Raw genomic sequence first — 23,075 nt, 5'->3', positions numbered from 1 at the left:
AGAAGCGACTTTGGAACTGGGTAACAGGCAGAGGTTAGAGTAGTTTGGAAAGCTCAGGAGAAGACAAGAAGATGTGGAAAATTTGGAACTTGCTAGAGACTTGTTGAATGGTTTTGACCAAAATGCTGATAGTGATATGGACAATGAAGTCCAGGCTGAGGCGGTCTCAGATGGAGATGAAGAACTTCTTGGGAGCTGGAGCAAACATCACTCTTGCTATGCTTCAGCAAAGAAACTGGCAGCATTTTGTCCCTGCCATAGAGATCTGTGGAACTTTGAACTTAAGAGAGATGATTTAGGGTACCTGGTGGAAGAAATTTCTAAGTGGCAAAGTGTTCAAGAGGAAGCAGAGCATAAGAATTTGGAAAATTTGCAGCCTGACCATGTAGTAGAAAAGAAAAACCCATTTTCTGGGAAGAAATTCAAGCCAGCTGCAGAAATTTGCATAAGTAAATTTAAAAAATCTACCTGGTCACCTTATAAAACCATTTGTGTTGGGAAATGTAAATCACCAAGTAAATGGGGAAAATGTCTCCACGGCATGTCAGAGACCTATACAGCAGCCCCTCCCATCACAGCCTCGGTGGCCTAGGAGGGAAAAATCACTTCCTGGGCTGGGACCAGGTGCCCCCTGCTCTATGCAGCCTTGGGAAATGCTGCACTGCATCCCAGCTGCTTCAGCTCCTGCTGTGGCTAAAAGGGGCCAATGTACTGCTCAATCCAGTGCTTCAGAGGGTGCAAGCTGCAAGCCTTGGTAGCTTCCACGTGGTGTTGGGCCTGCAGGTATGCAGAAGACAAGAATTGAGGTTTGGGAACCTCTGCCTAGATTTCAGAGGATGTATGGAGATGACTGCATGTCTAGGCAGAGGTGTGCTGCAGGGGCAAAGCCCTCATGGAGAACCTCTGCTAGGGCAGTGTGGAAGGGAAATATGAGATAGGAGCCCCCACACAGAGTCTCCATTGGGGCACTGCCTAGTGGAGCTGTGAGAAGAGGGCCACCGTCCTCCAGACCCCACAAAGTAGATCCACAAACAGCTTGCCCCATGTGCCTGGAAAAGCAGCAGACACTCAACACCAGCCCGTGAAAGCACCCAGCGGGGGAGCTGTACCCTGCAAAGCCACAGGGGCAAAGCTGCCCAAAGCCACGGGAGCACACCTCTTGCATCAGCGTGCCCTGGATGTGAGACACAGAGTCAAAGGAGATCATTTTGGAGCTTTAAGATTTGACTGCCCCGCTGGATTTTGGCCTTGCATGGGGCCTGTAGCCCCCTTCTTTTTGGCCAATTTCTCCCGTTTGGAATGAGTGTATTTACTCAATGCCTGTACCCCCATTGAATCTAAGAAGTAACTAACTTGTTTTTTTGATTTTACAGGCTCATAAGGAGAAGGGACTTGCCTTGTCTCAAATGAGACTTTGGACTTGAACTTTTGGGTTAATGCTGAAATGAGTTAAGACTTTGGGGGACTGTTGGAAGGGCATGATTGTGTTTTCATATATGAGGACATGAGATTTGGTAGGGGCCAGGGGTGGGAAGTTATAGTTTGCCTCTGGGTCCCCACCCAAATCTCATCTTAAATTGTAATAATTCCCACATGTTGTGGGAGGCACCCAGTGGGAGGTAATTGGATCATGGGAGTGGTTTCCCCCATGCTGTTCTCATGATAATGAGTGAGTTCTCATGAGATGTGGTAGTTTTATGTTCTTCTGGCATTTTCCCTGCTGGCACTCATTCTGTCTCCTGACACCCTGTGAAGAAATGCCTCCACCATGATTATAAGTTTTCTGAGGCTTCCCCAGCCATAAAGAACTGTGAGTCAATTAAACCTCTTTCCTTTATAAATTACCCAATCTTGGATATTTCTTCATAGCAGTGTGAGAACAGGCTAATACATCATAGTTTTCACAATTCCCACTTTTTTTTTTTTTCTGCATCTACTATGTTGGTATGGGTTCACAATATTCCTGAGCTTAGTGTTCATCTCAGAAAGACAGTCAGTCACAGCAGCAAAACCTGCTCCAGGTCAATCTGGAGAGACAGCCATCTACTCTTTCCACCTCACCAAGAGAGGAATTAAAACAAGGGTAGGTGGAGGAAGCTTTTCATAGTCCTCAACCCATTGCTTTTGGATCTAGGCCTGGCATACATGAGCAAGGTGACTGAAATAATCATTTTCCTTATTTTTAAGGTGGTGCTTACCATTAACTAGAATACAAGAGAGATACACTCACTCTTGAGTCTTCCCTTTTTCCACTGCTTTGCACACCTCTCCTTTCTTCTCACTTTCACTTCCATAGCCTTCCCGAATAACAAATCTGCAGTAGCAAACGAAATTCTAGGAGGAGTTTCCTCCTTTCTGTTTCTGACGAGTCACTTTTCTCTCCCAAATTCACCCATGCCAGCCATGGGAGGATGTAAGGAGATTTAAAAAGTAATTGCAGGAGCTATTTTGGAACCTCATTAAGTAATGGGTACCATTCCTTCTGAAACTATTCCAATCGATAGAAAAAGAGGGAATCCTCCCTAACACATTTTATGAGGCCAGCATCATCCTGATACCAAAGCCTGGCAGAGACACAACCAAAAAAGAGAATTTCAGACCAATATCCTTGATGAACATTGATGCAAAAATCCTCAGTAAAATACTGGCAAACCGAATCCAGCAGCACATCAAAAAGCTTATACACCATGATCAAGTGGGCTTCATCCCTGGGATGCAATGCTGGTTCAACATACGCAAATCAATAAATGTAATCCAGCATATAAACAGAACCAAAGACAAAAACCACATGATTATCTCAATAGACGCAGAAAAGGCCTTTGACAAAATTCAACAACCCTTCATGCTAAAAACTCTCAATAAATTAGGTATTGATGAGTCGTATCTCAAAATAATAAGAGCTATCTATGACAAACCCACAGCCAATATCATACTGAATGGGCAAAAACTGGAAGCATTCCCTTTGAAAACTGGCACAAGACAGGGATGCCCTCTCTCACCACTCCTATTCAACATAGTGCTGGAAGTTGTGGCAAGGGCAATCAGGCAGGAGAAGGAAATAAAGGGTATTCAATTAGGAAAAGAGGAAGTCAAATTGTCCCTGTGTGCGGATGATATGACTGTATATCTAGAAAACCCCATTGTCTCAGCCCAAAATCTCCTTAAGCTGATAAGCAACTTCAGCAAAGTCTCAGGATACAAAATCAATGTACAAAAATCACAAGCATTCTTGTACACCAATCACAAACAAACAGAGAGCCAAATCATGAGTGAACTCCCATTCAGAATTGCTTCAAAGAGAATCAAATACCAAGGAATCCAACTTACAAGGGATGTGAAGGACCTCTTCAAGAACTACAAACCACTGCTCAATGAAATAAAAGAGGATACAAACAAATGGAAGAACATTCTATGCTCATGGGTTGGAAGAATCAATATGGTGAAAATGGCCATACTGCCCAAGGTAATTTATAGATTCAATGCCATCCCCATCAAGCTACCAACGACTTTCTTCACAGAACTGGAAAAACTACTTTAAAGTTCATATGGAACCAAAAAAGAGCCCGCATTGCCAAGTCAATCCTAAGCCAAAAGAACAAAGCTGGAGGCATCACGCTACCTGACTTCAAACTATACTACAAGGCTACAGTAACCAAAACAGCATGGTACTGGTACCACAACAGAGACATAGATCAATGGATCAGAACAGAGCCCTCAGAAATAATGCCGCATATCTACAGCTATCTGATCTTTGACAAACCTGACAAAAACAAGCAATGGGAAAAGGATTCCCTATTTAATAAATGGTGCTGGGAAAACTGGCTAGCCATATGTAGAAAGCTGAAACTGGATCCCTTCCTTACACCTTATACAAAAATTAATTCAAGATGGATTAAAGACTTACATGTTAGACCTAAAACCATAAAAACCCCAGAAGAAAACCTAGGCAATACCATTCAGGACATAGGCATGGGCAAGGACTTCATGTCTAAAACACCAAAAGCAATGGCAACAAAAGCCAAAATTGACAAATGGGATCTAATTAAACCAAAGAGCTTCTGCACAGCAAAAGAAACTACCATCCGAATGAACAGGTAGCCTACAGAATGGGGAAAATTTTTGCAACCTACTCATCTGACAAAGGGCTAATATCCAGAATCTACAATGAACTCAAACAAGTTTACAAGAAAACACAAACAACCCCATCAAAAAGTGGGCAAAGGATATGAACACACTTCTCAAAAGAAGACATTTATGCAGCCAAAAAACACATGAAAAAACGCTCATCATCACTGGCCATCAGAGAAATGCAAATCAAAACCACAGTGAGATACCATCTCACACCAGTTAGAACGGCGATCATTAAAAAGTCAGGAAACAACAGGTGCTGGAGAGGATGTGGAGAAATAGGAACACTTTTACACTGTTGGTGGGACTGTAAACTAGTTCATCCATTGTGGAAGTCAGTGTGGCGATTCCTCAGGGATCTCGAACTAGAAATACCATTTGACCCAGCCATCCCATTGCTGGGCATATACCCAAAGGACTATAAATCATGCTGCTATAAAGACACATGCACATGTATGTTTATTGCGGCACTATTCACAATAGCAAAGACTTGGAACCAACCCAAATGTCCAACAATGATAGACTGGATTAAGAAAATGTGGCACATATACACCATGGAGTACTATGCAGCCATAAAAAATGATGAGTTCATGTCCTTTGTAGGGACATGGATGAAACTGGAAACCATCATTCTCAGTAAACTATCGCAAGGACAAAAAACCAAACACCACACGTTCTCACTCATAGGTGGGAACTGAACAATGAGAACACATGGACACAGGAAGGGGAACATCACACTCTGGGGACTGTTGTGGGGTGGGGGGCGGGGGGAGGGACAGCATTAGGAGATATACCTAATGCTAAATGACGAGTTAATGGGTGCAGCACACCAACGTGGCACATGGATACATATGTAACAAACCTGCACATTGTGCATATGTACCCTAAAACTTAAAGTATAATAATAATAATAAGAAGAAGAAGAAGAAAAAAAAAGTAATGGGGTTTGGCATAAATCTCTCTGGCTATTACTTTCCCCCAGGATGGGTCATCCCAAATTTTCTGATCTAGGAAGCAGAAATAACAGGAAAAACCTACACTTTTTTTTTATTTTATAAAGTTTCACTTTCCCCAAGTAGGTGGTACGGTCTGTGTAAACTGGGGTATTTGAATACTAATGCCCAATATAAGGATGCCAATATTAGGGGCTAAATGTCAGAAGATCTGAAAATTCCATTAGAAGAAGATGGAAAGAGACTATTCCAGGGTAGGGGAAATGGGGGCAGAGCCACAGTGACAAGAGGGCTTCTCCCCTGATATTGAAGCAATATGGCATCATGGCTGCACGCATGGACTCTGAACCCACACGGCCCACAGCAGCAGCCATAAGCTACACATGGCTCTCAAACATCCTAAACGTGCAACTGAGGAACTAAATTTATATTGTATTTAGTTTTAATTTAAAACTCATATTCAATTCAGTTATTGAAAATAAGTATGATTGAAATAAGTTAAACACATAAACCTTCATTTTCAACTAAATTCTATGAAATCTAAATACTAATGAAATATTTCTGATTAAAATTTATCATTCAAATTGAGATGTGCTGTAAGATTAAAATACACACCAGACTTCAAAGACTTAATACAAAAAATGTAAAATGTCTTATTAGTGATTTTTATAGTGATTACGTGTTGAAGTGATAATATTTTGGATATATTGGGTTTAATCAGACATATTAAATTGACTTCATTTGTCTCTTTTTACTTTTTTGAGGTAGCTACTGGAAAATTTTAAATTATACATGTGCTTGCTTTATATTTTTATTGGACAATGCTTTTCTGGAGCATGGACTACATGAGTTCAAATTCCATTTCTACCACTTTCTAGCTAGGAGATGTGCTCAAATGTGTTTTCTGGGCCTTTTGTGAAAAGTGGACCAATAATAGTACCTACGACATTGAGTTGGTGTGAAATATAAGGGAATTATATGTGTCACAGGATGTTTCAGGGGTTGTTTCACCAGCCAGAAACCCCTGTGGCTAGTGGCACCTTTGCCTGAGTTTTGCTTGGGCCTGCTGGGCTCATTCCACCCACTCAGTGCTTGGCCTGCGCTACCAGCCCAGATGCCATGCCTCCCAAGGGTGAGCCATGCACAGAGCATCAAGGGGTATGTGAGTGAGCAAGTGTGGGGTCCAGCCACTGCACACAGCCAGGCACTCCAGCTGCTGTGGCAGGGCAGGCAGCTCCAGGCACCAGCATAGGCACTGGCTCCATGTGAGGCTATGGCTGGACCAGACGTACTGCAAGCAGCTTCTGCTGCAGGCACTGACGTCTGGACAGGGGGAATGCAGTAGCATCCAAAAGCTTGCAGATGCCAGAAACCACAGACCTCCAAAAAGGGTGTTAAAGCCCTTGCCCGTGGAGCCCTTTGGTCTGGGCCACAGCTCCTCTTTCTCATAGCCTGCAACATAGTGAGTGGGGGGGCATGTTTCTGCCCTGTTTGTGTTACAGCTCTTTCAGTACCACCATTCAGTGGTCCTGAGTTCTTGCCCCATGTCCAGGAAGAATGAAGTAAGTGGACAACTGGAGGGTGAGCAAGGTGGAGACGAGCTTTATTGCATGATGGAACATCTTTTGGGAGACTCAAAGTGGGCAGCTCCTATACACAGGCAGGTCGTCCTGATGAGTGTCCAGCTCTTAGCAGAGAGGAGACCTGGAGTGAGTAGTTCCTATCTGCAGGCATGTCGTCCTGATGAGTTGAGGAGACCTGAATTGGGTAGCTCCTTCTGCAGCTAGTAGTCCCGATGTCTATGTGAGTCTAGCTGAATCTGTGGTTTTTATGGGCTCAGAAGAGAGAAAGGGTGTGGCTATTGGTCCATGGGTAGTCATAGGTGAGCTTGGAAAAAGCACCATAAGTTCTCACTCCAGGCTGCAGACTCCACCCAACACTGACAGCCTGGCCCCCATGCTTCGGGCTATCCTTGGTTTGAAGGTGAGGCTTCACTGGGGACCCACCCCTTTCTGCCTGGGATCCTGTCTTCCTCCTGTCTCCATTAATTGTGTTGTCCACAGGCACCCAGGCTGTTCACAGCAAGGTCATGACAGTGCCTGGGCTCAGCTACAACTTTGCTCCACACTGGAGCAGATGCCAGGTGCAGGAAGAGGCCAGGGAGTGAGAGCAGGCACTTCTGAGACTGCAGGGGAAGTGGGGGCTTCCAAACCCCCAAGAGCACAGCAACGCTGGGTCCAGAGCTGCAGCTGGGTGGCTGCAGCCATGCCCAGGGAGCGCCGGTCTCCCGCTCCGCCAACTCAGAAGCAGGCAGGGCTTCCATCTGTTCCTGGCTCCCACAGGCTCTGTGGAGCACATAGGTCCAGCCACACCTCCCCTGCTACAGCCAGCATCTTCACAGTGGCTGCTCTAGACAGGCTTCCGCTGCCAACACATGTAAGTGTGTAATTCATGAATAGTTCATGTCACACGGTGTGTTCAATATATGTTACCTATCACTATGCTTATAGCTGTCATGGTTGTGGGAACAGCAAGAAACCGGAAAAGGACTGTGAAATGTGAGAAAGAAAAAAATTTTCTCTTTCTTCTGAAAGCCTTGTAGAAAATATCCATTCAGATCTGGGTGGAAAATGCCTGAGGCCTTGCTCCCAGGGCGTGCAGCTGCACACTAGGACACCACTGACATCCCCTCACGGGTTGTGGATCAGAACATTCTCTGCCTCCTGCATACTTTCCTACAAAATCCCAAAAGGCACAACTAATGAAAGGTTGCCCTGATATAATTTAGAAAGTGATATTAGTAAAAATGTGGCACTGAACCACAAGTGTAAAGGCTCTCTGCCACAACTAGCCTTATACCTTTCAGAAAGTCCTTAGTTTCTCTGGGCTCTGTTTCTTCATCAACTAAATAGAGATAATAGGAAGTGCTATTATGAGGATTAAATAAAATGGCAGGTTAGAGAGAGGTCTGTAAACTACACAGTACTGTGCCAGTGCCAATACCTTTTACTTTTAGAACCATTACTGCAGGACTAGCTTTCCTCCTGGACAAAACACATAGATGCTGCTATAGGATTATTTCCAGAGATCATGAAGACCTACCAGTCTTCCAAACTTTCTCTAAACTGGTCTATGGTAAAGTAGTCAAATCCTATGCTGTATAAAGTTCCAATAATCCTTTGGGAAAAAAAAATGCAAAAGACATCCAATTTAGGGATAAACTAGTAAATCGCCATCATCTATTAACATCTTGTCTCTTTAGAGCTTGCAGTGACCTGATAAGTCTTTGAGGAAATGAGCCACGGTTTAGGTAGGTTTTCATTTATTCTTTTACTCTTTAAATCAACAGATGTACACGTGTGTGTGTGTATGTGTGTGTGTGTGTGCTACAGCATGTTACTGAAATAAGAATTACTAAAGCAGGATAAGAAAAATGGATCAGGATTGCAAGGGGGAGTGGATGATGTGATTTCAATTGGGTAGTCAGACTATGCCTCACTGAGAAGGTACCATTTAAGCAAAGACTTGAAGGAGTTGATTATGCAGCCACCTGGGGAAGAGTGTTGCAGAAAGACGAAAAAGCTCTTGTGAAAACTCTAGGACAGGAGCATATCCATGACTAAATGAAATTGAAACAAAAAAATATGAAATATAAATGAAACAAAAAGCTGGTTCTTTGAAAAGATAAATAAAATTGATAGACCATTAGCAAGATTAACCAAGGAAAGAAGAAAATCCAAATAAGCTCAAAAAGAAATGAAATGGGAGATATTACAACTGACACCACAGAAATACAAAAGATCATTCAAGGCTACTATGGACACCTTTACGTGAATAAACTAGAAAAACAAGACAAAATGGATAAATTCCTGGAAAGATGCAACTCTCCTAGCTTAAATCAGGAACAATTAGATACCCTGAACAGACCAATAAGAAGCACCAAGATTGAAATGGTAATTTAAAAATTACCAACAAAAAAAGTCCAGGACCAGACAGACTCACAGCAGAATTCTACCAGACATTCAAAGAAAATTTGGTACCAATCCTATTGACACTATTCCACATCATAGATAAAGAGGGAACCCTCCCTAATTAATTCTATGAAGCCAGTATCACCCTAATGTCAAAACCAGGAAAGGACATAACAAGAAAAGAAAACTACAGATCCAATATCCCCAATGAAATAGATCCTAAAATCCTTAACAAAATACTAGCTAACCAAATCCAACAACATATCAAAAAAGTAGTCCACCATGATCAAGTGGGTTTCATACAAGGGATGGAGGGAGGGAGGGATGGTTTAACATACACAAGTCAAGAAATGTGATAAAAAACAAAAATCACATGATTATCTCAATAGATGTGGAAAAAGCATTCAACAAAATCCAGCATCCCTTTATAATTAGAACTTAGCAAAATTGGCTTACAATGGACATACCTCAATATAATAAAAGCCATCTATGACAAACCCACAGCCAACACAATACTGAATGGGGAAAAGTTGAAAGCATTCCCTCTGAGAACTGGAACAAGAAAAGGAGGCCCACTCTCACCACTCCTCTTCAACATAGTACTGGAAGTCCTAGGCAGAGCAATCAGACAAGAGAAAGAAATAAAGGGCATCTAAATCAGAAAAGAGGAAGTCAAACTGTTGCTGTTTGTGGCGATACAATAATTTAACTAGAAAACCCTAAAGACTCCTCCAGAAAGCTTCTAGAACTGATGAAATAATTCAGCAAAGTTTTGGGATACAAAATTAATGTACACAAATCAGTAGCTTTTCTATACATCAACAGCGACTGAGCTGAGAATCAAATCAAGAATGCAACCCCCTTTACAATAGCTGCAAAATAAAATAAAATAAAGTACTTAGGAATATACCTAACCAAGGAGGTGAAAGACTTCCACCAGGAAAACTACAAAACACTGCTGAAAGAAATCATAGACGATACACACACATGGAAACACATCCCATGCTCAGGGATGGGTAGAATTAAAATTGTGAAAATGACCATGCTGCCAAAAGCAACCTACAGATTCAATCAATTCCCATCAAAATACAACGACCATTCTTCACAGAATTAGAAAAAACAATTCTAAAATTCATATGGAACCAAAAAACAGCTCACATAGCCAAAGCAAGACTTAAGCAAAAAGAACAAATATGAAGGCATCATATTACCTGATTTCAAACTATACTATAAGGCCATAGTCACCAAAACAGCATACCAGTACAGCATACTCTACTGGTATAAAAATAGGCACATAGACCAGTGGAACAGAATAGAGAACCCAGAAATAAACTCAAATACTTACAGCCAACTGATCTTTGACAAAGCAAACAAAAACATAAAGTGGGGAGAGGACACCCTGTTCAACAAACGGTACTGGGCTAATTGGCTAGCCACACGTAAGAGAATGAAACTGGATCCTCACCTCCCACCTTATACAAAAATCAACTCAAGATGGATTAAGGACTGAAATCTAAGACCTGAAACTATAAAAATTCTAGAAGATAACATTGGAAAAAACCCTTCTAGACATTGCCTTAGGCAAGAATTTCATGATTAAGAACCTAAAAGCAAATGCAATAAAAACAAAGATCAATAGGTGGGATTTAATTAAACTAAAGGGCTTTTGCACAGCAGAAGGAACAGTCAGCAGAGTAAACAGACAACCCACAGAGCGGGAAAATAATCTTTACAATCTATAAACTGACAAAGTACTAATATCCAGAATCTACAATGAACTCAAACAAATCAACAAGAAAAAAAAATTCCATCAAAAAGTGGGATAAGGATACGAATAGACAATTCTCAAAAGAAAATAAACAAATGGCCAACAAACATATGAAAAAATGCTCAACATCACTAATGATCAGGGAAATGCAAATCAAAACCACAATGTGAAATCACCTTACTCCTGAAAGAATGGCCATAATCAAAAAATAAAAAAATAGTAGATGTTGGCACGGAAGCGGTGAACCGGGAACACTTCTACACTGCTGGTGGGAATGTAAACTAGTACAACCACTATGGAAAACAGCATGGAGATTCCTTAAAGAACTAAAAGTAGAACTATCATTTGATCCAGCAATCCCACTACTGGGTTATCTCCCCAGAAGAAAACAAGTCATTACATGAAAAAGATATTTGCACACGCGTGTTTATAGCAGCACAATTTGCAATTGCAAAAACATGGAACCAACCCAAATGCCCATCAACCAATGAGTGGATAAACAAACTGTAGCATATATACACAATGGAATACTACTCAGCCATAAAAAGGAATGAATTAATGGCATTCACAGCAACCTGGATGAGATTGGAGACTATTATTCTAAGTGAAGACCAAGACCATGGTCCACAAAAAATCTCTCTCAGGAGCCATCCTATGGCATCTCATTTTGAGAAAAAAAATCTGAGCTATCACCAAACTTTTGGGTGTGCAGGTTATCTGACCATAGTCAGACTGATGTTTTTAAAAAAATTCTTTTTTATTAGAAGCACCACTAGGTACAAGAAGCCCAAATTCTATGTTCCTTTAGACCCTCTAGCTGTGCCATTGGCATACCAGGGTCTATGGACCTCAAAGTGCCATTAAAAATATTAAGCAGATTTTAAAGAAAAAAAAAACTGACACTGTCAGCCAACCTATTGCCAGAGTGTGAGAAGCTGATGGAAATGACTTGATAAGAGCAATCAGTACTTTAATAAACTGTGCTACCCAAAATCTGTTTGCCTAAAATCATAGTTAGGAAAATATGTGTTCCTTCTCTACTTCCTGCCCCTCTAGATTACAGAAATGGTATCTGCACCAAGCAGACAACTGAGATCAGACCCTTCACTGCACACATATTAATTTTTTTAGTGGCTAAAGTGTCATCTGTTCACATTCCTCTCTTTTGTACGTAGGTTCAGAAGTTAGAATGTCTAGAGCACATCAGAGAAGGGTTTGGGGTAGGGTGAGAGTGTGGGACTCTTGCAACGTCACATTCCATTTACCATCTAGGGAATTATACGTACTTACACTAATGTGCTCTAGGTGAGAGTAAAGGCAGGTAGAGCTCTAATAACAACGCTTATTGGGGATGGCTTTCTTCTAATCTGGTATTTAGCATCTACAATGAAAAGTAAGTAGGACAAGAATCATCTTCGTTAGACAAAACCGCCCTAGTTAAATGCCAGCTCACAAAAACAACCACAGCAAGAACAGGTAGGACTGGGTAAAGAAATCTGCTCTTTGACCTCAAATTAGACCAATAGTTATTCCAATAGCAAAGTGAATAGGAATTAGGCCAAGGACAGTCCACATCTCCTTTGGAAAGTGCTGGGTATGAATAGCCTTGTTCAAGAAGGCTAAAACAACCTGGCGTAGGGTCTATTAAAATGCATCACAAAGCAAAGCAAAATAGACGTTGTTGTTATTTAAAACTAGTTAGGTGGTAGTTGCACAACATTGTGAATGTATTAAATGCCACAGAACTGCTCACTTTAAAATGGTTACTTTTACATTACGTGGGTTTCACCTCACTTAAAAAGAGAGAAAGAGAACTTGCTACTAAACAGTTACACAAAAAAACTACATCTGGAAGCAATTTACTTGTACTTTAAGAAAATGACTTGCCCCCACAGAGTTTATGACAGGATTTATGAAACAAAAATCAAAGAAAATATATATAAAGATTAGTCCTAAAAAAGATTTTTAAAAGATGAAAGCAAACATAGAAAAAAGAAGTATAATATGAAATAAGCAAGATGGGGCCAGGTGCAGTGCCTCACTTTTGGAGGCTGAAGCGGGTAGATCACTTCAGGACAGGAGTTCGAGGCCTGGCCAACATGTTGAAACCCATCTCTACAAAAAGAAAATATATATATATATATAAATAATGTATTATATATATTATATATATAATGTATAATATATATAATATATATATAATATATATATAATATATACATATATTAGCCGAGCATGGTGGTGGGCACCTGTAAACCCAGCCACTTAGGAGTTTGAGACTCAAGAAGCACTTGAACCTAGGAGGTGGAGGTTGCAGTGAGCCAAGATTGCCCCACTGCACTCCAGCCTGTGTGACAGAGTGAGACTCTGACTCAAAAAATAAAGAAAGAAAAATAAATAAATAAACAAGATGGTAACACCAAATCTAAATATATCAATTACCCTGATATGTATAAATTAAACTTGCCAGTTAAAACACAATGTCAGACTGGAATAAGACACACTCTAGTTCCTGTGCTATTTAAAAAAGACTTTCCTAAAGCATGAAAATACTGAAGGGTTGAAAAGAAAAGAATGAGAAAAGATACATTAGCCAAATACTAACCAAAAGACAGCTAGTATAGCTATATTAATAATAATCAAAGAAGACTTTAAGACAAATAGCTTCATTAAAGACAGTGTTTCTATGCAATGATTAAACATTAGTCACTAAAGCAATATAACAATTCTAAACTTGCATGCACCTCATTAAATAGACTTAACAGATATAAACAAAAATTGAGAGACCTCAAGGAATAAACTGACAAATCCACCATGAGAATGGGAGACTACAACACTCTTATTTCAATAAGTTATAATTCAAGTAGCCAAAAAGGCAAAAATATGGGAGTCGAAGAATACAATTAACAACTTTGATCTGATGGAATACTTAGAAATATTTATTATATACTCAACAGGTCTATAAAAGATGTCACAACAAATTTCAAAGAATAGTTATATGAATCTAATTTGTTCCCTAAACCCTAGGAATTTATCCATGGCTATGGGAAAAGTGGGGTCCAATCTTAAATGAAATGAAATAAATTTTTTGACACCTAATGGACTAAAGGAAATAGAAGTTAAAATATGTAACAGAAAAACGTTTAAAGCCACATTTCTTGAATATGGAGTTTATGGTATAAGAGTTTATCTACTAGACTTTTTTTTAACTGCAAGAATACTGTTTTCAGAATACAGTTTTACATTCTGATGTTTCAAACCTAATATATATATATATATTTTTGTTTTGTTTTGTTTTGTTTTTGAGACAGAGTCTCACTCTGTCGCCCAGACTGAAGTGCAGTGGCGCGATCTTGGCTCACTGCAAGCTCCACCTCCCGGGTTCACGCCATTCTCCTGCCTCAGCCTCCCAAGTAGCTGGGACTACAGGCACCCAACACCAAGCCCGGCTAATTTTTTGTATTTTTAGTAAAGACAGGGTTTCACCGTGTTAGCCCAGATGGTCTCGATCTCCTTACCTCATGATCCACCCGCCTCAGCCTCCCAAAGTGCTGGGATTACAGGCGTGAGCCACTGCGACCGGCCCAAACCTAATATTACATGATAGGCATTTTGTCATATCATTGTTATCTTTTATTTAGGAACTCCTCCCCAGGCCCTACATTTCTCTTTCCTTCAGCCAGAAATCAAAAGATCTCTTCTAAATATAAATTTACGTCAATTAAGATACTTGGAGACCAACACACCCAGAAAGTTATAATTCCTTTTAGACTTCATCTGGGTCAACCCATTCAACAATCTATTCTAATTCCTGATGCAGCCAAATGTACTTTCTTTTGTTAAGGCCTCAGTTGTAGTGAAATAAAAGATGACTTCTATACTTTCAGTTAACGGAGGTTTCAAATCGGACTACCCACAGCTTTTTCTTTTCTGGAATATAGTCAATACCAGCCCTTCTTTCCATCACAGAAACCCATAATTACTATTTCCTCCTAATTTTCTGATTAGAAACTGGTTCTCCGAGCTTTTTCTAGAAAACTTCCCACAGGCCTTACCTCACTGGAATCTCCTTCCACAGCAGCTTAGTCCTTAAGTCAGAGCTTCAGGGATGACCATGTATTTTGATAGGGTAAGAACATATATCAGATAGAGTTCTTTATTGAATAATGGTGGGACATGATAGGAAGTTTTGAAAGTTAGCCAGGAAGAAGTGCTATTGGCTATTTTCACTTAGAAACTTGACTAGCTCTTACTGTTTAACTGTGTGCTAATCCCCGGGAAAGAGAAGGCACAAGTGTTACAGGATTTTAAGGCTCCTCCCATTAAAATTCTTAGCTTTCTGTTTCCTGTTTCTGACAAGCCTGAACAGTTTTTCTCCTATTAGCTTGAGAGTTCAGCCAAAGATTATTTTAGGTGTAGAGAAATGAAAGCAAACAGCTCTTTCTTTGTTTCCCAGATTTCAAGGGAGTTCACAACTTAGAGTAGTGGACAAGAGACAGGGTAATGGAAAGAACTCAAGTCAAAGCAAAGGAAACACCCCAAACAGATGGTCAGTATGAGGGACTATGCTGAGGAGTCATGAGGTACAAGCCAACAGAATGGAAGTAAGGGGAAAACACATGAGCACAAAGGGTTTCAAATGGAAGAGGAAAACTGAACCTGGGAGAAGGCAGCAGTTTGAGCTAATTAGAACAACTGTGGCCTTGGGTTTAGTGGGAAAGGGTCCAATAAAGTGACCAGTCCTGCTTGGAAAACGCCAGTGTAACTGCAGTCTTCTAAAGTCACTTGGGGACGGGCATGGTGGCTCACGCCTGTGATCCCAACACTTTGGGAGGCCAAGGCGAATCACTTGAGGCCAGGAGTTTGAGACCAGCCTGGCCACTATGGCAAAACCCTGTCTCTACAAAAAAATTAGACAGACATGATGGCTCATGCTTGTAATCTCAGCTACTCAGAAGGCTGAGGCACAAGAATCACTTGAACCTGGGAGGTGGATGTTTCAATGAGCCGAGATTGTGCTACTGCACTACAGCCTGGGTGACACAGGGAGACCCTCTCAAATTAAAAAAAAAAAAGTAAAGTCACCTGGCATTAGAAATTCTGCTGAAACTGTATTAAGGTCTCCTGAATGCTACAGGGAGAAAATTCAAGAAGGAAAAGGTACTGATTTTTTTTTTTAAGTTGCAGAAAGAGAAAGATATGTAAGTACAGAAAAAAAAATTGGATTTGACTATCAAGTTATTTTTTGTGTGATTTTAGTGAGAGTTGTTTCAGAAATGAATGAGAAAAATGAGTAAGTGGCCAGAAAATGGCAATAGCTTGTATAGACTGTAGTTAGCAGAAATTTAGCTGTCAAGGGAAGAACACAGATAGGGCAAAACATCTTGGAAGGCTGTGTAGTAGCAGAAAAAAGTTATTTTAAAAATGGAGGAGACAGGTGCATTTGTGTGCACACAAGAGAGAGAAAGACAGAGAGAGAGGCTGAAGGCCAAGAATCAACAAAAAGTTCACAAAGAATGAGGCTTAAAAAAGATCAGATTAGGATTCTAGAGGCATTAGGAAAACATATGCTCTGGAGAAAAGGTAAAGTTAACCTTAAGGAACAAAAACACCTTAGGAAAAATAATAATATATCAAGTATAACAAATAAAATTTTTATCCAAGATTTTTTTATAAAACAGAGAAGCACCAGGCTATCCAGTAATATATGGTTTCTCCAGGAGGCTCTGAGTCAAGTAAAGTATAATTATTGACTCTTTCTCCTAAATTAGTGAATTATTCTTTGGACAAGGAAAAAATATCAAGGACACAGAAGTTCAAGAGCAATCATTCAGGCTCAGAGCCTTTAAAATAAAATGGTTAAAAATACAAAAGAAAAGGAAAACAGCTGAGGCCATGTTGACCTTACTAGACTTCTAGATCAGGATGACATTTTAGACACAGCTTTGAATTTCACTCACACACACACACAAGGGCACACACACACACACCTTTCCCTGTGCAGTGTCTTGCTTCATTTTGTTTCCTGCTTTATTACAAAAAAAAATCAAATTTAAATTTGACAGAGTAAGATAAGTTATATACCCATCATTTAGGTGCAATAAATGTTAACATTTTGCCTTAACTGCAAAATTGTATGTATGTTTGTGTCCCTGTATAAATTTATTGATGAAGCATTTGAAACCGGGTTAGATATCATGATATTTAACCACTAACTACATCAGCATACATCTCCTAAACTAAGAAAAATCTCTTATACAGCCTCAATACCTTTATCACACCCAGAAACATTATCCAAAATACCTTGACATCCCCCAACATCCAGGCCATACTCAAATTTCCCAAACTGAACAACAAATACATTAGTAGTTAGCTTTTTCAAACTAGAATCCAATCAAGGCTTATGCACTGCATTTAGTTGTTCTATATATTTTGCTAATTTTAAACCAGAATAAAACAAAGCACAGACTGTGTTTTTGTATCCCCATGACATGAGCATGTTAAAGAGTCTCAAACAACAGCTTTATAAAATTACCACATTCCTGATTTGTTGTATCTCATAGCATTGTTTAACACATACCTGTGTCTCCTGTACTCCTTATGTATTAGGAATCTGAACAAATGCCTTGATTACACACAGATAAAACATTAGAGGTAAGGGTACTTCAAAGGCAGTGATGTTACTTCATAATGCATTACCTCAGGAGGCACACAATGTCAAGCTGTCCATTGTCAGTGAGGCGTAGTTTCATGACGACAGTTTTATTTTAAAGGGTACTTCACCCATTATAAAGAGCAAATATCTGTAGGGTGGTACTTAGGCCTCATCCAAATATTCTATTTCCTAAAAAACTTTTACCTAACGGTTCCAAAATTCATTGATAATTCTTTCCTGAACCAATTATTTCAGGATATCAAAATGGTGACTTTTACTGGTATTATTCTTTCTACACTTATTTGCTGGGAATCTTCTGCAATACTCACAGAGCTCGTCCTTTAAAACGCCATACGGTTGTCATTTGGGCTATTCACCAATATTCTGGTGTTTGGGTTTTTTTTTTTCCCTTCTGCATACATAACGGGTGTATTAATCAGTTTTTGCATCAGTAACAAACAATCCGGAATCTTAGTTGCATATAATGACACAGATTTCTTGCTCACAGGTCTGTGATTTGGCTGAGGCCCAGCTGTGGCTCTGGTGTGCTTTGCTCCAGTCCCTAGTTTGGCATTACATATCTCTCACACCAGAACTCCGAATAAAGAAGCAATGGCTCCTTGGGATCTGCTCCTCTTTTACTGGATGGTATGAGTGCCAAAGAGTGAAAGCATGAGACGCCTCCCTAAGTGAGGATGACATGAATCAGAACGCTTGTAACCCCAGGAGAGACATGCAGTGAAAGTGAAAAATACACTTTTTAGTTTTGAGCCACTGTGATTTTAAGGTTGTTTGTTACTGCAGCATAACCTATCTATCCTGACAAATACAAAGAGGGTGCAGCTTAATTATTTCCTTTTAATTACTAATTTTCAGCGTAAGGAGTTGGTGTACTAATAACCTCTACTCTGGCAAATAATCTTATATTTTATCTTTCCCTTTTTTCTTTTTTTGAATGTCATTTTGGACTTGGACATTTTTATTAATATGATCAATCACAAACATTATTTTTTAATGTTCATATTGTCCCAAACTCAGTCAGTGACAGCCCCTTCAAGCTGTATCCTTTTGTCAAGACCCCAGTTGTTCTCTAGAAACTCCTGATACATTAAGAGATCTTAAAATCACTGTAAATATTCCCTGTCTGAAACCTAGAATCAGCCAGTTCCATAAGGAGCCCTTGCTCTTTTTAGAGAGAATAGTATTTTAGAAAACAACACCTGAATGTCAGGTGTGCTCAATACTACTGGATCATAATGGTTTCCAAGTTCTTTCATTGGACAGAGTGGATAAAGCATGTATTTTCGTTCTCTCCCCCACCCTATGTGTGTGTGTGTGCATGTGTGTGTGTGTGTGTGTGTGCCACTCTCTGTCTCTCTTTCTCTGTTTCCCTATCCCTCTCTCTGGGTTAAGTTTAAGATTTCCTTGAGTACTTTTCATCCTGAAAAATTGTGCCACCAAAAGACATATAGTAAAAGGTCCTGTGTGCAAAAGACACGTAATATAATTCCTTTTATTGTACAGTCATGTTATCTATTAGATATGCAATTCAGTCAATTTTTTAGCTTTTAATTAGGAAGACAAGACGTGTAATTTTTCTTACACAGGCATCCTAGGACAGCTTGTTCTCTTGCCCTTCTGTGATTGCCTGTGTCATTATCACAGCTATTGTTCTGTCTTTTGCTCCTAAACTGTCCTCTCTTGCCACAGAGCTGGCTGTCAAAAATGTTAAGGATTAAGTATTCTTATTCCAATTGATGAAAATCCTTCATCATTACAACCCTTGAACCAGATCTAGAAGATTGGATTAGCATGTGTAAAACTGCCATTGAGGGGAAAGCACTCAATTGCAAGGAAGATAAGAATCAATGGAGAAATGGAGAAGGAGAAGGAATTACAGCTCCACAGAAAAGGCTAGAGCCCAGCTGTGACTTTTGGAAGGAACGGCTGGTTATGGACATCCAGTGCTGTAAATACATTCTAGAGAAGGCTGAAGGAGTCAGAAGGCATGATCAACTGTGTTCCAGTCAAACAGAAGCTCAAACAGAAGGAAATGCATTTACCCCACAACAGAAAAACAACACTAGCAACAACTGATTCTTATTTAGCAGTTACTATTCCAATAACTTACTTCTATTAGGTCATTTAATCCCTTTGATGAATGTATGTGGTAAGTCCTTTGATTGTTTCTATTTTATCAATGAAGAAACTGAGGTAGAGAGAAATATTGTAACTTAACCAACCTCCTAAAGATTGTAAGTGGCAGAGCCAAGATTCAAACCCAGAGATTCTCAGCCAGAATCCAGCACATCATAGCAAGCTCTTTCCCCAAGAGCAAGATATTCAGCTGTGGAAAGCTAAAGAATTATTCAAGACAAATGAGTTCTCTATTGCCTGTATAAACTGGTGGTGGGAAGCATTGAGGGAGCCCTCAAAAACCATGTTTTCAATTCCAGTTAAGCCACTTAATCCCTAGGTAACTGTAGAGTAATTCTTATTTAGAAGCCATCATCTTACCCAATACTACTGCTCAAATAACACACTGTGACAATTGCTTTAGGTACAAACACTACTTGATCATATTGTGAGTGTACCTGTGAACACAATTTATATAAATGTGTAAGTGGGAAAATTATAAGATCTCAGAGACCAGTTTGACGTGCTTTTGTAAGCATGTTTTTTTCTAAATTTTTATTTCTTTGTTTACTTATTTTGTGTGTGTAATTTGATCTCCTTCAACACCTGCGCTCTCAGTTTTCTCTCCTATCCAAGTATCTATACCTAGGCTCCCAGCACATAGCTTGGTTTTAGGTAGAAACCACTCTCTGAGCATCCTGTGCCAATGTTATAGACCAGGTAATGACTGCAGGGTGCTCCACTGACAAAGCTGACATTTCAAGGGCACTCTGCCAATTGGAAAGTCAGAAATAATCAAGAAAGTGATCCTATGGATGCAAAGTGTGAGAAAGTATCCTTTCTCTTGGCTCTCAATTTAAAATCATGTCACTGAAACTTAAAGCCTTTACTGTTTATACCTTTTCCACTTCCAGCACAGGAGTTTAAGCCTGCAAACATCTGTCCTTGATTTCTACTCAGCTTCTTGGTTATTCCCATGCAGTCAAATCAAACAGAAAAATAAAACAAATTAATAAAATAATCATTACTCCTCTGTTCTCTTGCTCTTTGTTGATTTCATTATTCATTTGAAGATATGATTGCAGAGAAAGCAGAAAGAATCTGGGGAGAGAAGGTAAAGAGTGAAGGGTACAGATCAAGAAAAAAGGCCAGCAGATCTCAATTTGCAGAACACAGAGTCATCTCAGGAGAAAGTTTAGTAATATCAGTAGTTGCATTAATCTCAGTGACACTAGTTGCTATATCAACCAAAAATCTCAATGGCTTAACACCAAAAAAAGAATGTTTTGCTCACATTCCAGTCGGATGTAAGCGCTCCTGGTTTGGTGGCTCTCTTCCAAGAAGTGACTCAGACACAGTTTCCTTCCATCATTTCTCTGGCCGTCTATCTTCAAGATTTGTTTGCCAATATTGCCACTGGCATCAATATCCAGTAAGCTGACAAGAAAAAGAGAGTGGAGAAAGAGCATCTGCTTTTTAACCACGCTGGCCTATAAAAGATTTGTCATATCCATGCCCATGCCATTGGCTTCCATTCCCAACTGCAAGCAAGGGAGTCTGAAAGCAGTGGCCCCTGGATGGGAAGCATGACTTGCTGGTGTAAAGTTAGCTGTCCAGACCATGATTGCTCTAGGAGGATTACTCGGGACACAGTCCTGGGATCCATTTGTTCAGAAAAACAATGGCATTGAGAAGGAATGCAAAGGAACAAAGATCAAAGGCTGCCATCTCTCAAAGACCTTGGTTCTCGGCAGAACAAACCAGCCTGAGTCAAAATTGTGAAGTCACTTGCCGAAGGCCTTTCCTCTCTTCTTTATGCCTTGCTCCTCTCATGTGTTCTCTTGATAGGCATTTACTATTTTCATGGTGACCCCAAGTTCTTTGGGCCATCCTATTTAGTGTCAGTTCTGACCCATTCACTCCAGACATTGCTAGGTGACCAGTTAGTCAAGAGCTTAGATGTCTACAGTTGTGTTGAGCCCTGTCTTTGATAACATTTGCATCTTAATGTTCCTAAATCAATTAACCTGAGGCTATAAAAACTTTGGTCTCCATGAAAATGATTTAGTCATTTCATCATAGTTTAATTTAGGAGAAATCTGACAGGCAGAGAATCCTTTGGAAACCCCTCAAGTCACTGTACACAAGTGGCTTCCTATTATGCAGGAGTAAAAACCCACAAATGAAATACTAAGACTAATAAAATCTCTGTCATTATCATAGTTATTTATAGCTTACAAGCCCTTTAATATTTACATACAAATAAAAACACCATTATAAAAAAAATACTCTGCATTTCCCTGATGAGAAAACTGAGACTTGGATAATCTAAATTGCTTTCCTAAAGTCACAAGACTTGCAAGGAGTAGGCTAAAGGCTGAAGCCAAGACACCTTAACTCATAATTCAGTGCTTTGTCATAATTCTGAGGGAAGTTGGCCCTTTCTTGTGATATCCAATATTTCTAAGGTATTTAGCAGTCTCTGTCTTTCAAATTACTACAAGCTAAAAGTATCCTGTTGTTCTGTTTTCCAACTTCGTCGTATATTTGAGATTCATTTCCTTGTTTTCTCTATTACCTCAGTCTGTGTTCAGATGTTCTTCTTTCTTCATCTGTAAATGTTTCCTGATAGTTAAGTATCTGGGAAAAAAAGATTCATACTTTGGCAAAAGTTAGATGGCTGATATTAGTGCATTTGCTTCACAATCCATAGAAAGCTGCCCAGATTCATTGCTGTGCATCCTTCCCACCCATTCACGAATCCTCGCCAACCTGCAACAAGCGGGTGTTTCACGCTTTCCATTCTTTTTAAATCACAACAGCTAACTGAACAAGTGCTAAACCACAGTGTTGGAAGGTAGCAGGAAAGCAGGTAAAGACCTACAACCTGCCACATATAGTCAAAAGAAGACTGTAGTTATAAACAAGATAAGAGTAGATTTTTTCTCAAATACCCATGCAAATTCCTCTATTACACAGCAGGGCTGGGGTATATTTGCCACTATCTACGCTAAGGAGAAAATTTACCTCATTTACTCCATTTTCCCAAATTCTCTATTTTGCTCAAGACACTGTTCCATTCTCATTCCATATCTGTCTCTTTCTCACACCCCTAACTCCTTTCAATTACTGCCTCACAATCCCTGTCCTCCCTTTCATTTTTGTCTTCTAGAAATTCTTACCTAATTATTAATGCTCGTTCCTAATATTTCTGCTCATTGCTTCCTCTCAAAATGTGCCATATTACATCTCTCTTTTTTTAAAATGATATTTTGTGGTAGTAAAACTGAGAATGAGCTTCTAGAGTTTGCCTTGGCAAACTACAAGCAAAATTCAGCCTGCAATGCAGTTCGATATGGACTCCAAGCTGAAAATGTTTTTTGCATTCTCGAAGAATTGTAAATAAAAACAAATAGTAATATTCGACAGAGACGGAAGGACCCAGAAAACCTAAAATATTGCTC

The 23,075-nt window shown here is 39.8% G+C and overlaps 1 protein-coding gene across 1 annotated transcript in view; it reads right to left on the bottom strand.

The window, feature by feature from the left end:
* AIM2 (absent in melanoma 2) overlaps nucleotides 1–23,075 on the bottom strand; it is a 73,989-nt gene that overhangs the window by 40,272 nt on the left and 10,642 nt on the right. Inside the window, exons 2-3 of the mRNA XM_032154049.2 lie at nucleotides 22,190–22,251; nucleotides 20,906–21,048 (exon numbers count right to left, since the gene is read on the bottom strand). The gene's annotated coding sequence lies outside the window, so the exon portion shown is untranslated. The remainder of the gene's footprint in view (nucleotides 1–20,905; nucleotides 21,049–22,189; nucleotides 22,252–23,075) is intronic.

This window comes from Hylobates moloch, unplaced genomic scaffold (assembly GCF_009828535.3).
Source record: "Hylobates moloch isolate HMO894 unplaced genomic scaffold, HMol_V3 SCAFFOLD_5, whole genome shotgun sequence".
Classification (NCBI taxonomy): Eukaryota; Metazoa; Chordata; class Mammalia; order Primates; family Hylobatidae; genus Hylobates; species Hylobates moloch.
The sequence above is the reverse complement of the archived record's forward strand: the minus strand, read 5'-3'. Positions and strand labels throughout refer to the sequence as shown.